Source organism: Balaenoptera physalus (genome assembly GCF_965194825.1).
Source record: "Balaenoptera physalus genome assembly, chromosome: 9".
Classification (NCBI taxonomy): Eukaryota; Metazoa; Chordata; class Mammalia; order Artiodactyla; family Balaenopteridae; genus Balaenoptera; species Balaenoptera physalus.
In genome coordinates, this window is record NC_138888.1 from 92,893,749 (window position 1) to 92,908,937 (window position 15,189).

The following is a 15,189-nucleotide window of genomic DNA, read 5'->3' on the forward strand; positions in this document are numbered from 1 at the left end:
AGACAGTAGCCAATGTGGCTTTGAAAGGGATTAAGTCTGAGGCCCACTGGCAGAGTTCTTCTTAAGTACATATATATATGAATCGGGAAATGGAAAAGAAAAGAAGAAATGAAACTGCTTCTTCGAGAATGATTGAAAGGCAAAGTTGTGAGCATATGTAAGTGAAAGCTACTCCAAGCCCCAGTATCCCTTTTAACTATTAATATCAATGCCTTTTCTATTAAAAGCTTTCAGTGAGTGTTAAGAAGAAATGGATGGTTAAATTTTATATTAATTCATTGCTTCTGTACAATGTCTTGAAGATATACCATAAGAATAATTTAAAAAATTTTAAAGTGGAAGACAATAGAAATAGAGACATGGGTATCTACCAGCAGAACAGCCAGCTTTTGAATGGTTGAGATTGAAGCCTGCAAATTTGTAACTGGGAGCAGATTTTCAGAACGAACAATGAAGTGGTGTGCATTGAGCAGCTACTACATTATCAGCATTGTGGACACTGAGGACCAACTGACTGAGGATTTTGGTTTTAGTAGCAGAAGCAGGGAGGAACAGCTTTAGGACGAAAATGATGGCTTTTGTTTTAGATACGTTGTGTGTTGAGATGGGTTCAGCAGGCACTTGGCTATTCAGAGCCTGGGGAAAACCTGGGAGCTAGAGATAGAGGTATAAATTGAATCTCTAAGGGTGAATAGAATCTAGAAAGAGAAGAAGATAACAGACTTAGACATGACACCGATAGGTGGATGGATGAAAGAGAGAAACCAGAAAGAGTCTAGGGCCAGCTTCATGGGTGTGACTTGTGCTGTCTCAAGAGCTCCGAGCCCAGTGAAATGCTCTACTACTACCGTCTCAAAATTCTTATAATTTGATCTCTGAATTTGTGTCTGTAACAAAAATTGGATGGGACCATGGAGCACATGAGTAAGGAAAGGAAATAGGCACTGTATACATGTTCACACTTCCTCGCCTTCCCATCACATGTCATGCTGACTCTCGACACAGAGTTCCAGGGCCCACGATGTGTAGGAGAGAGTTCTGCAAGACTCAAAGTGAATACCAGGTCATCTTTGACTGAGGAAGAGAGATGGGAGGAAGACTGAAAGCCCCAAGAGGCCATCCGTGATTTCTGTTCAAACCAGAATTTGCTGGTTTGAAAGAAATCGATGCCATTCTAAGAAACATGAATAACCACAAAACCTTCTTATATCCTGTCTTACTTGTGTTACTTCCTGGTATTAGCCAAAAATAACGACATAGAAGGAAAGGGAGCGCTCAGGCAACCCACATTTCCTCTTTCTTTCAGTCCTTCCTTACTCGCCAATGGTAGGGTGTTGGTAGCATGTGTGTATATCAAAAAGTGAATTTTAAAACCAGCAGTTTGTTTTGTGTGGTGATTCCACTGTTCTGGTGAGAATGAAATACATATGCGTGTATCAGCTAAAAAATCCTAATTGTGTAATTTCAATGATTCTACATGTAAACCAAATGCTCTTAAATTTGCATTTAAAAATTGGTGTAGAATATAAAGATAAATGGTAAAATTCATGCTAAAATTTTAAAATTTTAATTTTTCTTTATTTAGAATGACATTAAATAGCAATAGCAAATTAAAAGATACCATCACAAGTGAAGACAGAAACTGCATGAGAAAGGAAAAAGCTTTATATCTGAGTGTCTTTCATGGTACTTCTTCCTGCTTTCTGAACAAGGGAACCCATATTTCCAGTTTGCATCGAACCCAACAAATTTTGCATCCAACTCTGAAAGGGTCATTGGGTTGAAGAGGAGCCAGGATCATCTGTCATGGAAGGAAAAGGAAAGGTATTTGGAAGAGAGAGCATTTGGTTATTTGCTCAAATACAGCCCTGCAACAGCTCTCTTGCTGGGGGTGGGTAGGGACCAGATTTGTCACGCCTGCCTTCCTGCCAACAGAGGGCCAGGGCACCCAGGAGATGGCTCACCTCTGAAGTCTGCCTTCCTTCCTTTCTGTCTTCAGGCTGGGGATTGAGAATAGACATTGGACATGAAGGTTAACCTTCATGCTCTTTGAGAGAGCAATATGGGGAGAATAGCTGGATTGGAAGCCAGATTTCAAAAAACTAAGGAGTCAGCAAAGAGAACACGAACACAGCAAGGATAAATTACACCCTCAGAAAAGTGTATTAGAAGTCTGGATGGATGGATGGATGGATGGATGGATGGATGGATGGATGGATGGATGGACGGACGAAGGTAGGGATGCATAAATTGACTTATGTACTTTCCTTTCTACTCTTTATAGATTAGACAGTAATATATTATGAAATGGGAAAATGGGAGATTTTTATGACACAATATTTGAAAACCAAGAACAACACTGAAAATACTGTGTAAAAAACATTCTATGTAGAACAAAATATCACTTTTAGGTCAACAGGACACTGGTTTTTAAGTGAAAACGGGACTTTCATACATAGGTAACTTTATCTACTTTTTGTTTCTTAGATTTTCCTCTTACCATGAAAGGGAAATGCCGCTGACTCCACCTATGGACAGATGCCAGGGCTGTTCTAGACAGCAGGCCATATTTGGCATTTTTTTTGTCCAGTTATAGGTATGGGCTACGGTACACTCAGCACCAATACTCTTCCTCAGGATCAAATTGCGTCCCATGATAGGCATCTGTCTGATGTTTACCTAGAGATGGGCATTCAATCCATGCCTTTGAAAGATGGTTCTCTCCACATAAAGCCAACCGGCCAGCACGGGACTTGCCTCTACAACTTCTGCCTCATTAACGGCTAATGAGTAGAGCTCAATGCCAAACAACAGGGAAATTTCTGCTTTGATTATTCCAGGTTCAAGTTTATGGCATGGGCCTCCAGACTGAAATTGGCTCGCAGGAAACTGAAACACACTCTGTACTAATAAAAACACAAACTGCATATGCCGTAAGGCGTCTTTGAGTGATTACACCTGAAGGACTAATACCAGTTGCAGTGAGATCATTTGCTTTTCAAATATTTCCAAGGGTGTCATATTATAGCCTCCCATTCAGAACGAATTCCTGACCCCGACTTTGCTTTCAACAGGTTCACTGATTATACAAGGGAAAGCCACAGTAGGAGCAAATCTCTTTCTCTGAATTGGCAACTCTTGTTCCTGTTATCGTGCGTCTGTTTTTACAGTGTGAACAAGTTTGGGTTTTAATCTCAGCCAACAGCCACAGAGTTTGAGGCTCCTGACAAATGACTGGGTTCCCTCACTGTGGTGCAAGCGGCTGTAACAAAGAGCCTTGAAGAAAAAAAAGTGAAGGAAAAGAGGTTCTACTTACCTCTGAAATAGAGGTTCTACTTAACCTCTCACTGTGGTGTAAGTGGCTGTAACAAAGAGGCTTGAAGAAAAAAAAGTGAAGGAAAAGAGGTTCTACTTACCTCTGAAATAGATACATTTTACTTGCAGAATAATACTTGTCTGAAAATTATTTTGAACAATCAGAGAGCAGGGCTGTCCTTTGTCCACCGTTTCATGACTCAGGACCTCCCCACCCCATATCAAGACAGAAAGGACCTGGATCTCCTTCCTCCCTCCATCCATCAAATACCCGTTTCAGACGCAACAGCAATGCCTCATTCAATTATCTGTGCATCTTTGCAAGCCGGTAGTCCATTTCAGAGCCCTGCTTAGTTGTGGTGTGTTTTGAGGACGCGAGCTAGCTGTTCTTTCTTTCCTCAGTTGGTCCTGTTAGTTTCAGGTTTGGGGTCACTGCATGTTTCATTTCACAGCAAACATACAAATATGAAAGTGATAAACACGGTCTAGATCTGAGTGTACAAGACTTATACACACTTGGATTTAAAAAGAAAAAAAGAAGCTGCAGAACATAACTGTAGGACGGTCATTAGTCATTCCAAATGTCATAAGGAAGGTTGGGCGCATTCGTGAATTCCTTGTAACTTTCACCTCACTTCCTCCGTGTGTGTCAATAACAGAAATAACAGCCGTTCTGGGGTCCTCGTAAGTAGCCCCAGTGCTGTGAAGCTGTAGGACTCTGTCAAGCACAGGGTCGCCCATATGTTTGTCACCTCCGAGCCACCTACAAAATTTTTGCCATATTAACAACTCTTTTTTTTTTTTTAAGTAATTATTTATTTATTTTTGGCTGTGTTGGGTCTTCGCTTCTGTGCGAGGGCTTTCTCTAGTTGCGGCGAGCGGGGGGCCACTCTTCATCGCGGTGCGCGGGCCTCTCACTATCGCGGCCTCTCTTGTTGCGGAGCACAGGCCCCAGACGCGCAGGCTCAGTAGTTGTGGCTCACGGGCCCAGTTGCTCCGCGGCATGTGGGATCTTCCCAGACCAGGGCTCGAACCCGTGTCCCCTGCATTGGCAGGCAGATTCTCAACCAATGCGCCACCAGGGAAGCCCCCTCATTTTTCTTATAGCTCTGTAATTTTCTTTTGTATGGATGTGAATTTTTGAGCCAGTGCCTGATTTTTGTGTGATTTGGTTATTTCTAAACCTCTGTACTATCTTGTAATGAACAACCATGCGTGTGATGTCATTTCCTAATTTTGTGAAGCTGTGTGATACATTTCTTGAAGTGGAATTACTTGTTCAAAGACTATGTCCACTTTATGAGATAGATGTTGCCACGTGTCTCTCCTCAGATGCTGTACCAGTTTCTATTCCCACCAGCAGAGTAGTAGGATTTATTATCATAGTTTATTTATTTATTTAATTTTACTTTTGGCTGCATCGGGTCTTAGTTGCAGCATGTGGGATCTTTTGTTGCGGCGCGCGGGCTTGTTTCTAGTTGTGGTGTGTGGGTTTTTCTCTCTCTAGTTGTGGCGCGCAGGCTCCAGGGCCCAAGCGCTCTGTAGTTGTGGTGCACGGGTTCCAGAGCTAGTGGGCTCTGTAGTTTGCGGCACGTGGGCTCCAGTTGAGGTGCTCGAGCTCAGTAGTTGTGGCGCGAGGGCTTAGTTGCCCCACGGCATGTGGGATCTTAGTTCCCTGACCAGGGATGGAACCCGAGTCCCCTGCCTTGTAAGGCGGATTCTTTTTTTTTTTTTTTTTTAATTATTTATTTATTTATTTATTTCATGGCTGTGTTGGGTCTTCGTTTCTGTGCGAGGGCTTTCTCTAATTGTGGCAAGCGGGGACCACTCTTCATCCCGGTGCGCCGGCCTCTCACTGTCGCGGCCTCTCTTGTTGCGGAGCACAGGCTCCAGATGCGCAGGCTCAGTAGTTGTGGCTCACGGGCCCAGCTGCTCTGCGGCATGTGGGATCTTCCCAGACCAGGGCTCGAACCCGTGTCCCCTGCGTTGGCAGGCAGACTCTCAACCACTGCGCCACCAGGGAAGCCCTAACAACTCTTTATACTCTTAATCCCGATATTTTTATGTAGACCTCCTCTGACTTTTAGAGAGTCAAGTTCATCTATTTTAGAAGAAAACTTTTTTCGTTACTTAATTAAATTTTATTAGGTTAGATTACATTAGATTTTTCTTTATTCTCAGATGGAACTTTAAAAAAAATTTTCATTGAAGTATAGTTGATTTACAATGTTGTGTTAGTTTCAGGTATAGAGCAAAGTGATTCAGATATATATATATATGTTCTTTTTAAAAGAAAACTTTAAGAGACTGCTGTACTCCTTCTGCTGAACTGGATTGTATGTTCTGGAAGGCATGGACTTGATCCTACATTTCTTTTGTAACCTCCTTGGCCACAGCCCTGTGCTAGGCTTACAATAATACAGTTTGCACAACAATGCTTATAGAATGAGGTCAGCTTTTCTAACTTCAAGGAAATTAGTCCATGAAGAATATTCTACACCCAAAGCATAGAAAATTCAAAATATTAATTTTCATGTGTGATGGAAAGGGAATGAGAAAAAAAATTGCATCCAAGACTCTGAGGACTTCAGACTTTCACATTCTGCATGATCTTTTATTTGAAGAGACAAGAAAATAAATATTTCCTAAAGATAGGTTCTTGAAAACATATTTTTTGGTAATCAAAACCATATTAGCCCTTGACATTGTATAGTAGTCTCAGCCTTTTTAGAAATGCTCGTGTCAATATGTTCAATCAATTTCTCACCAATGAAAAGCCTGGAGAGTGGGAAAGGTAGAACAGAGGCAGAAATAAAAGTGACCTTTTGAAACTACTTTTGCCTTCACTATTTGGGTCCAGATTTGAAGACCATTCATTATTTTCTTTGCTAAAAATTTTCCAAGTGTCATCAAACTGAAAACTTGGTGCATCTTCTCTGGTTTTAGGTAGAGAGTAATTACCATCTGCACCCTACAAATGTGGCTAAGCTTGCACTGAAATAAACCATCCAAATCCCTGGCGAACATCAAAATTGTAGACACAGGGAGCAAAGCGGAAAATTGTAGTATGGCAAAATAGCTACAGTTAATTATGTAAAATTACATAGAATTTTAGTCTTCTTTAGAGGTGCTTTATTTAAACTTACATCTAAATGCACATCTTTGGTTAATGCAACTTTCATTTCAAGTCAGGGAGTTGACAGAACAACATTTATTAAGTTTAAAATTAAAGCAGATTGCAATTTTGGAAAGTTTTAGGGTCTTTTTTTTTTGAGAAAAGTGTCGTTTAACACTGTGAGGCCAACTTGATCTCCTTTTCTCACACCAATTCTCGCATGTGCTCCTACCTCTAAAGGCTTTTCGGCTCTCTCCCATTGTATAAATACATGTTATAGGTTTCAGAGTCTACTCAAAACTTCGTCTCCTAGGGAGCATTCCAAGAGATGATGTCCCCCTGTACCAGGCTTGGCAGGTCCTGTGACAGCCCGCTGTTGCCCTTATTCCCAGAGAAGCTATGATAGTGACCCCGTGCTATTCTAGTCCCAGGAGGGACACTCTGGGTGGCTTACTGGCTGGATGAAGGACTCAAAAATCAATGATATTGGGCTTCCCTGCTGGCGCAGTGGTTGAGAATCTGCCTGCCAACGCAGGGGACACGGGTTCGAGCCCTGGTCTGGGAAGATCCCACATGCCGCGGAGCAACTAGGCCCGTGCGCCACAACTGCTGAGCCTGCGCGTCTGGAGCCTGTGCTCCACAACAAGAGAGGCCGCGATAGTGAGAGGCCCGCACACCGCGATGAAGAGTGGCCCCCGCTCGCCGCAACTAGAGAAAGCCCTGGCACAGAAACGAAGACCCAACACAGCCAAAAAAATAAAATAAAATAAATAAATAAGTCAGAAGCTCTTAAAAAAAAAATCAATGATAATCAACCTCTGATTACACAGGGACGTCATTAAGCATCATAATGCCCCTCATTTACCCTGACCTCTATGGCTCCTTTCAGAGGAAAGCATGGATGTACGTTCTATAGAACCACTTCTATCCTGACTATGGGAAACTGAACAGGATGGGGGGCTCAAGAGTTCACTTTGAGTCAAAATGAGATCAGTTTCTCCTGATCTGGGGGATTGAAGGTAAGAGAGGAAATAACCAAAGAGAGCATGAAAGCAAGAATTAAGCCTGACCATCACAAAGAAGAAATGGAAAGTCAGTTTCCTAGTGCTGCTTCCTCTGTCAGTCAATGCCTATCCTTGCAATTAACCATCGTTTTTCAGAGACAGCCTAGCACAAAGTTAGTACATCTAAGTAGTTATACAATAAATAAATAACTGCTTTGTAATGCCACCGTACAAAGATATTACATAGTTATTGACTATATTCTTCACACTGTACATCATCTTAATTATGCAACTCTCAGGACCACTGTTTCTATATGAAACATGACCTTTACTCCTTGGGCCAGCTCTCTAGATCTCTGCTGTGCAAGTTCCCTGACTCTCAGAATCTACCTCCTCTTCCAGGCCCCTTTTCAACCTACAGAATGTGCACCTCACACCGGTCAGAATGGTCATCATTCAAAAGTCTACAAACAATAAATGCTGGAGAGGATGTGGAGAAAAAGGAACCCTCCTACACTGTTGGTGGGAATGTAAATTGGTGCAGCCACTATGGAGAACAGTATGGAGGTTCCTGAAGGAACTAAAAATAGAACTACCATATGATCCTGCAGTCCCACTCCTGCCTGGGAATATATCCAGAGAAATAATTCAAAAAGATACATGCACCCCAATGTTCACAGCAGCACTATTCACAATAGCCAGGACATGGAAGCACCCTAAGTGTCCAATGACAGACGAATGGATAAAGAAGATGTGGTAAATATATATATACAATGGAATATTACTCAGCCATAAAAAAGAATGAAATAGGGCTTCCCTGGTGGCGCAGTGGTTAAGAATCTGCCTGCCAATGCACGGGACACGGGTTCGAGCCCTGGTCTGGGAAGATCCCACATGCCGCGGAGCAACTGGGCCCGTGAGCCACAACTACTGAGCCTGCGCGTCTGGAGCCTGTGCTCTGCGACAAGAGAGGCCGCGATAGTGAGAGGCCCGTGCACCACGATGAAGAGTGGCCCCCACTTGCCGCAACTAGAGAAAGCCCTCGCACAGAAACAAAGACCCAACACAGCCATAAATAAATAAATAAATAAATAAACCCAAAGTTTAAAAAAAAAGAATGAAATAATGCCATTTGCAGCAACATGGATGGACCTAGAGATTATCATATTAAGTGAAGTAAGTCAGACAAAGGCAAATATCATACAATATCACTTCTATGTGGAATCTAAAAAAATGACATAAATGAACTTATTTACAAAACAGAAATAGACTCACAGATATAGAAAACAAACTTATGGTTACCGAAAGGGATGGGGGGAGAGATAATTTAGGAGTTTGGGATTAACAAGTACACGTACTATATATAAAATAAATAGACAACAAGGACCTACTGTATAGCACAGGGAACTGTATTCAATATCCTGTAATAACCTATAACGGAAAATAATCAGAAAAAAATATATATTATATGTATACATATGTATATATGTATAACTGAATCACTGTTTGCTGTACACCTGAAACTAACACAACATTGTAAATTAACTATACTTCAATTTTAAAAAATGATTTAAATTTCAAAACAGAAATCTACAACGTGTGACCTCTGTATGCAAAGATGGCATTTAGAGAATCACGGAGACAGAAACTTGGTAATCCCTCTGTCCGTGTGGGACTCCCAAGGCTTGGTGCAACAGAAGCTCCATTTTCCCAAACTCTATTTGCCAATTCCTTATTAGCTGCCAGCATCTGAATGACCAGTTAAGAAATGTGGCTGAAGCAGAGAACAAGTACTGTTTCTCGTGGGGGTGCGTGCTCCTATTTGATCACAGGAAGAGCAGCACCAGACAGGCTGCCTGAAGAGACCCTCACCCCCATCCCCACCCCCGGTGCTCCTCTAAAGGAGAACTTGTCCATTCACCCTTCACCTAACCTTCATCTACCGAGTTCTGGATAAAATACCTTACATATGAAGAAATAGTAACAACAGTGACAACGGTAACAATCAACTGCTTCAGGGACAGGGACCTGTCAAGTGCACTTCAGTAGAGACACCATCTTTCCCCACCTCTGTATGCAGCGCACCTGCACATCTGTCCTCACTGTGGACCAGGAGAAGACACCTGACTCAAGCTGGGCCAATTCTTCCTACTCCTGGGAACCTGGAATTGGAATGAACAAATATCGAGTTCGTTAATGATGTGAAGCCAAGCTAGAGAGCCAGGTAGAGGCTGCCATTTTAAGGCAGCCAAGCATAAGGTGCTGAGTGAATGGAGGAGGTCAGCAGAGAGAGAAAAAAAATGAAACTGGCACATGGCAGAGAGGAGATATCAAGAAGCCCCGGGGAGAGATGGAGAGAGAAGAGGGGAATTATTTTAAAAACTTGTATAACTTTCTTCTAATTCTTCTAAGTCCTAGAGTTCTTCCTGCAATTAGATTCATTAGTACAAATTCCACCTTGCATAAACATATGAGTAGATCTCTGGTTCTTGCGATGAAATGTACATGTACCAGTGGGTTACTTAAGAGTAAAAATAGGGCTACTAGATAGTGACCTGTGAACTTATGGCTCTTAGTTTTCATCACAGCTTGATATTGAATTCTAAGACCATTTTACATTTACCAACTTATTTTCTTCCATTTAAATTGTTCCTATCGGGACTTCCCTGGCAGTCCAGTGGATAGGACTCCACGCTGCCACTGCAGGGGGCACGGGTTCGATCCCTGGTCAGGGAATCAAGATCCGGCATGCAGCATGCTGTGGCCAAAAGAAAGAAAGAAAGAAAAGAAATACTAAATTGTTCCTATAGCAGGAGTGCCGTGTATATTGTATGATTATTCATTGAGCTGCTTTGTGTGTGGCGATAACTAAGGCAGGATTCCTTCCTGCTAGAGGCTGGGGCTCAAAGGTGTAAACAAATAATGACAGTGGCAGGTGAGAAGTCTATCCTAGAGGCACAGGTTGAGGTCCCAGGGCTCCAGGGATGCTACCTTATTTCATTTTCACCTACGTCAAAGAGACTTACAAGAATTGATACTTCACAAAAACAATCACACAAGACAGGTAAACAGTTTAATCTCAGTACTTTTCACTCAAAGGCTGAGGAGGTACAGGGTTGTCCTCTTGGCACGAAACCGGCATTTAATAAACGTGGGCCCTGCCATGTCCTGCCACGTCGCACCACCTCCTGGGACCATTTTAATGGTAAAAAATCGGGCACAAGGAAAGATCAGGCAATTCATTAACTTGCCTGAGAACACAGCTCACTTCAGGGCTGACCATTCTTTTCATTCTCAGGTAAACGTCCCCTGAGAAGTTTTGCCAAAATAAAAATGTACAAGTTAAACCAGCCTATTGAGCAACAAACAGGTTTTCCTCCTCTCCTTCCTCAGAGGGCATTAAAATGATAATGAAGGAAACGTTTTTAAAAAGTATAAACACCAAGGACAAGGAAAACAGGAGAGGGGACATGAGTACAAGGTCAGAAAAATGAAATAAGAGGTGCCGTGCCCGAAGAGGAAGCCCCAAGCCAGGACTGGAAAGACAGTGGAGAGCAGGGATGGCCACCGACAAGAGGCTGACCTCAGAGAGTCTCGGTGTGGCCCAAGGCGGGGCTGAAGCCAGGCGAGGAGCCGGGGGCATTGCCTTCCCTAACCCTCACAAGGACACAACTGGGTGTCTGCCTGTACTAATGGAGACTCGGGGGATTATCCTCCAGAGAGATTGAGAGGGACAGCCTTTGGGATCAGGAAAACCTGGTCCAGAGCAAGAATGGAACAATGTCCAAGGTAGAAAACATGGAATTGAATGTGACATCCAGACCCTGGGTCCAAGTGGCACTTAATGAACTAGCCTGCCACCCTTTAAGCGAGAGATGAGGACATTATTCTTGGGAAAAAGCCTCAGAGGACAGCCTTTCCTGTGCCAGCAATGCTGGAGTGCTCTCAAGGTGGGGGGATTCTCTGCCTAATCATCTGGAAACGAAGGCCACTGCTTGTCATGCCACACACACATCCACAGCTCTCCCAGCTTTAAAAAAATAATTTGGGCTTCCCTGGTGGCGCAGTGGTTGAGAGTCTGCCTGCCAATGCAGGGGACACGGGTTCGAGCCCTGGTCTGGGAAGATCCCACATGCCGCGGGGCAACTGGGCCCGTGAGCCACAACTACTGAGCCTGCGCGTCTGGAGCCTGTGCTCCGCAACAAGAGAGGCCGCGATAGTGAGAGGCCCGCGCACCGCGATGAAGAGTGGCCCCCGCTTGCCGCAACTAGAGAAAGCCCTCGCACAGAGGCGAAGACCCAACACAGCCAAAAATAAATTAATAAATAAAATGCTGGCTTAACTCCTAGAGAGTTTCATTAAAGAAAAAAAAAATTTATTGGGATGATATTCACATAACAAAGGGAACCATGTTAAATGGACAATTTGGTGGCATTCAGTACATTCGCAATGTTGTGAAGCCTCTTCCTCTATTTCAGCGGTCCCCAACCTTTCTGGCACCAGGGACTGGTTTAGTGGAAGACAATTTTTCCACGGACGGGGTGGTGGTGGGGGAATGGTTCAGGCGGTAATGCGAGCGATGGGGGGGACGGTTCAGGTGATAATGTGAGCGATGGGGAGCGGGAGATGAAGCTTCACTCGCTTGCCCACCGTCCACCTCCTGCTGTGTGGACCATTACTGGTCCGGGGCCTGGGGGTTGGGGACCCCTGCTCTATTTAATTCCACAACATGTCCATCACTCCGAAGTAAAGCCCCTTACTGGTACCCATGAAGCACTTTCTTCCCATTCTCCCCTTCCCCCAGCCCCGGGTAACCACTGATCTACATTCTGTCTCCATGGGCTTATCTGTTCTGGATCCTTCAAATAAACGGAATCACACGTGACTATTTGTGTCCCCCATCTCTCATTCAGCATGTTTTGGAGGTTCATCCCTTTTGCCATGTGTATCAGGATTTCACTCATTTTTATGGTTGACTAATATTCCACTGCAGGTATATGTCACAATCCAGGTCAGCTTTTGATGCTCAGTCTTGAATAAAACCAACTGGTAATCAGCATACATAAGACAAAAAAGAGAAGCCAAGAGAAATAGAAAAATGGAAACCAGAGGAAACAATATAATTCAGAGAACATGATAAAACTCCTAAAAAAGCAACAACTCAAATATATATCCTGAGAGATATACACACACACACACACACATATGTATATATATTTGTATATATGTGTGTGTACACATATATATACAGGTACACATACATATACAGGCTGATATGGCAGCCTTAAAATAAGAGGATGCTCTGAGAGAGATTAGGGAAAAAAAGTTGGCCAAAATAAAGCTAAAGGGTAGAAAATTAGAAGACAAGATTAAGGAAGTGTCCCAAGAAGTCTGATAAAGAGGCAAATTTTGAGAGAAAAAATAAGAGACTTAAGACAAGTTGAGAAGAATTAAGCAATGCCTTAACTATTCTGAGACAATAACGTGTCTTAGCCTAAAATTTTATACTCAGCCAAACTATGAGTCAAGGGTTAGAGGAAGGCCATTCTCCGACGAGAAAGGAATCAAGAAATTAGCTTCTCATGAAGACGTTCTAAGGAATCTACTGCAGGATGTGCTCCAACAAAATGAAAGAGAAAAGCGTGCGCCCAGGGAACAGCAGGTGTGAGCTGGCAAACAGCACGGAAGCTCTCCTCCAGCGTGGCAGCTGTGCCACAGACTGAGAGCTCAAACAGTCTAGGTTTTTGCAGGAAGACTGAGGGCTCTCAGGGTATCGTTGCAAAGACAGGGCATAGATGCTCCACCAGAAGCTTCCACCGGCAGAACACATAGCCATCAAAAGCCCAGGCTCGCCCAGGAAAAGGTGGCATGGCTAAAAAGGATCTACATTTTTCATCAGATCCAAAAACAGTCAGCTTGCAGTTCAACAGGCATCTATCTCCCTGGGCGCCTCCTGTGATGTGGAATAGCTGGGGGCTCCTCATGCGAGTTTGTCTCCATTCACCCCTCTGCACCCACTCCCCACGGCTCTGCCCTGCTCTGTTTCTGGAGAGGCTACACCGGGGACGGCACCACCGAGCTAGTCGGCCTCTTGGCCTGAAACTGGATTTGGCCAAAGGGAAGCACTGACAGACTGTCAGGGGGTAGAAGGAGAGAGAGAGACCAGGATACGTACCCTCCTCTCCCCCATGCCCATGCTGTTTCAGCAGCTGTCCTGTTTCTCCGTGGCCACAGCTCCTGTCAGGCAGCCCCTCTTCCATGGCAACCGCTCTCACCGGGCTCCAGGACCGTTCCTACCCACCCCCCTTCAGGCTCCACGGTGATGACTTCCCAGAGAGAGTTGTGAGCTCGTGGGTGCTTTACCCTTCCTTCCTGGTTCCCTACATCGGCCCAGAACTTTGTGAATAGTCCCTTTATTAAACTCTATTCAATTAAAACCTTTGAATGTGCCATCTTTTTTCTGCTATAACACTCATAAACTTATAAATCATAATAGAAAGGGTCAGAAAGTTACAAAGGCATTAGTATAGTACTGTAGAAGATGAATTATTTCTTTTTTTAGTCTTTGCTTCTGAGTTTATCTAATGAATCGTTCTCATTCGAATCATTCATAGTGTGTGTGTGTGTGTGTGTGTGTGTGTGTGAGGGGGAGGGAGAGAGCGTTTGAGAGAGAAAGGAAAAAATTGTATTTTATTTATTTCAGGTTCTTGCAGTAATCAGATGGACTAAAAGATTCTTTCGTACCGGTGCTCAGAAACCATGTTTTAAATAGGAAGGTTACGCAATGTTTAATACTTGCTAACAGTTTAGTATATATTCGGTACTTTTATTAGTTTGAGTAATGAACATGCTAAAAACTCCCCTTTTATTATGATATAACTCATGGTACTCACTCTTAACAGTGCTGCTATATTCTCTATTCCTACGCAAGAAAAATCTTAATAATGGTTGTAATCATAAGTAATAATAGTCATAATCATAATACATATAATTTTGCATCATGACTTTTCCACTTAAAAGTATACAATGAGCATCTTTCCATGTTGCTACATAATTTTCGTAATCATTACTTGCAAATTCTATAGAGTACCTAATCATATGGATGTACCATGAATCACACACCACTGCCATTCCATTTTCTCCTAAGCAATTTTCTCAGGATCTATATGAAAACTATTACTGTGCACACAATAACATCAAATAAATCTGATAGACATGAGGTCCTTCCTTGGAAGAGTAAACCTAGTCAAGACTAAAGTACGCTGCTCTAACACTTAGACTGACCTGCAGGATGGGCAGGCAGGTTGGCCAATGGTCTCTGTGTACAGAGAGAGAGAGGAGCCCTGCAGAGGAGCCTGGTCTCAGAGAAGAGGGAGCTGCGCACCCAGACTAGACCAGTACCAATCCTTGAGCCCCGGAGAGGGACAGAGCTTCTAAGCACAAGAGTTGGTCTGTCACCAGTGAATAGCACACGGTCTGTTTCACCAAATATCCATGAGATTTTGGGGGGCACACAGCCATGCTCTCTTGGGATCCATGTATCACAATGGGAGATGATTCTCCTGCCTCCGGGAAGAGCACAGAGCACTGTCTCTGCTCCAGAGACCCAACGAGGAATAGCATCCCTGGCATCCACACCTACGCCTCACCCCTGTGTGGGCCCTGAGGGCTTCGGAGCAGAGAGCGTCCGTCAGCTACAGGTGGCCCTTGTCGCAGCGGCAGCCCTGTGGTGCCTTCTGTAGCTGCTGGCAGCAG

General features: G+C 43.6%; 1 long non-coding RNA gene and 1 pseudogene across 2 annotated transcripts in view; one reads left to right on the forward strand and one right to left on the reverse strand.

Moving 5' to 3' along the window:
• The window catches only part of LOC309666602 (mitochondrial ribonuclease P catalytic subunit pseudogene), a 177,415-nt pseudogene extending 169,153 nt beyond the window's left edge, over positions 1-8,262 (reverse strand). Inside the window, exon 1 of the transcript XR_014268491.1 lies at positions 8,220-8,262. The product of XR_014268491.1 is annotated as a mitochondrial ribonuclease P catalytic subunit pseudogene (transcript). The remainder of the gene's footprint in view (positions 1-8,219) is intronic.
• On the forward strand, positions 5,050-9,009 carry LOC309666700. Its single transcript, XR_014267256.1, has 2 exons — positions 5,050-7,208; positions 8,235-9,009. It is a non-coding gene; the product is annotated as an uncharacterized lncRNA (long non-coding RNA).
• Positions 9,010-15,189: the final 6,180 nt, after the last annotated feature.